This window comes from Eublepharis macularius, chromosome 17 (assembly GCF_028583425.1).
Source record: "Eublepharis macularius isolate TG4126 chromosome 17, MPM_Emac_v1.0, whole genome shotgun sequence".
Classification (NCBI taxonomy): Eukaryota; Metazoa; Chordata; class Lepidosauria; order Squamata; family Eublepharidae; genus Eublepharis; species Eublepharis macularius.
In genome coordinates this window covers 740,262-742,444 of record NC_072806.1, presented here as the reverse complement: position 1 = coordinate 742,444, position 2,183 = coordinate 740,262, and positions in this window count along the sequence as shown.

Genomic DNA, 2,183 nt, shown 5'->3' with positions numbered 1-2,183 from the left:
CGCCGCTCAGCACGTCCTCTGCTTGGCATCAGACCGCCCACCGTTCTCCTCTGCCCAGAGGGCCAAAGGCCCACAGAAGCACTCTGCCTTCCCCCCCACCCTGGCCTGCAGAAGAGCTGGGGGTTTCAGGGAGGGGAAGTGCTGTTCCCTGCCCCACCCCATGGGCCGCTTGACCCCCCCTCCCGACACTAGCATGAGGGGAAAGGAAGGGCTGCATGACTGCGTTGCTGTTGCTTTTTTAAAAAAATCTCCCTGAGACCTCAAAGGAGGCTGTGGTTGACACTGGGATGTCCGGTGGACTGGACGGGAGCTCACAGTGGCCCTATGGCCATTTGGGCTGGAATGGTGCTGATTAATTGGTGGTGCTATGGCCATTTGGCCCTCTTCTAGCCTTTGGAGCAGGCCGACATGCTTGCCTGAGCCCAAGGGACTTGTTTGCTAGTCTTTTGCCCGCTCCGGTGCGGCACACCTTGTTTGCTCTGCATTCCCACTTAAGGCACATTGCAAGTGGAGCCACCCGGGGTTAACTGAAAGGGTGCTGGGGTGTGAAGACTTCTGCCGTTGCACAGTTGTTTAAACCTCCAGGTCTTTTCTAGTTTTGTAGTTCGAGCAGCTTCTTAATTGCACCAGAGGAGATTTGGGGAAGAATGGATAACTTGTACAAAAACTAAATTCTAGGTAGCTGTTTTAGGCTCATTGAGAAACAAATATTTTCAGTCAGGCAGAATAGATTGCATAGACTGGGTGGCTAACAGGATGCATACAGACATAAAGAAGACATTGAGCCTGCCCCTGCCCCCCCCCCCCCGGACTGGGCCTGTTTTCCAGTCGCCTTCACAACTCATCGGATGGCTATATGCATTAGGAGTTCCGTACTTGTTCTGCATCCATCTTGCTTTGCCATCTATAATTCAGAATTGTCTTCTAATTGCCAGATGTAGAATAAAATCATCCAACATTCAATTGAGTCCTTATTTTAACAAAGATATATATATTTTTAAATGCTGCACAATTGCTCTAGGAAAGGGGGTTCAGGCTAGCACGTCCATTATCCAGCCTGGACTATGCTCAATGCACTATTGCTGTGGCAAAGTAGCAGAACTGATTTTCCCTGAGCTCTGTCCTGCAGGTGGTTAGGTGTTAGGAGACCCAGACCCTTTTCGCACTTACGGTTTAAACCGCCATTTATGAGCATTCGCCCCGATCGCAGTGGCTTCGGCATTGCACCTGTTCATTTCACACTATCCACTGCAATTTCGATTTGGTGTCTGTGCTTCATTTCAAAACCTCGATGCAATTTTGGGCTTTTGGGGCCTTGCAATTCACGTCACACTTTTTTTTAAAAAATTGAGCATGCGTAGTAACGTTGCAATGTTGGAACCCTTCCCCCGTTTTTGCTGATTGGGCTGTCCCCTGCCCACGGGAGAGGCAATTGGTGGCAGAGTTCTGGGGGAAAACATGTACCACTCTCATTTTTTTAAATCAAGCCAGGAAAGGGTTAAAATGCTGCCGATTAATCTCCTCCCAGGAAGCAGAGGCTTGTTTCCAAAGGGCTGTGCAAAATGCTTGGGGTTTTTCCCCCTCTTTGGCAAAGTCTGAAACATGCCTGGGAGGGAGGGAAAAGCAGCCATTTAATCCTTTCCTGGCTTTTACAGCCAGGAAGAAAGTGCAGGAACATTACAACGTTGCAACCCATTCTTGTCTTTTAAAAAAAAATGTGTGTGCATACCCTAAGGGAGGAAGGAGAAAGCAGCTATTTAACACTTTCCTTGATTTTAAAGCTAGCAGGGAATTAGCAGCAAGCTTAGGAATCATTCCTGGCTTTTGAAAAAAAATAAAACAGCATGCATACCGGGAGGAAGGAAACCAACGAAGAAGCAGCCTTATGACCCTCAGCTCGCTTTACTAAAAAAAATGTTGGACAAGGAGTTCAGAGGAGGGTGGGAGTGGTTAATTCTGCACAAACCAATCAGCTCCCAGGGAAAAGGAGGGGGGGAAGAGAAGCAAAAAGGAGGCAAAAGTGTTCACATTAGCAAAATGCGGGCCAGCTGCCAGTCGGCAGCGAACTTTAAAAAACATCGGGGTATGTCCGCAGGGGGAAAAATCGGGGATACAGCGGACAAAAAGCGAGACTGCATCCCATGACTGCTTTTAAGTGTGAAAACCTTGCAAACATGGGATGT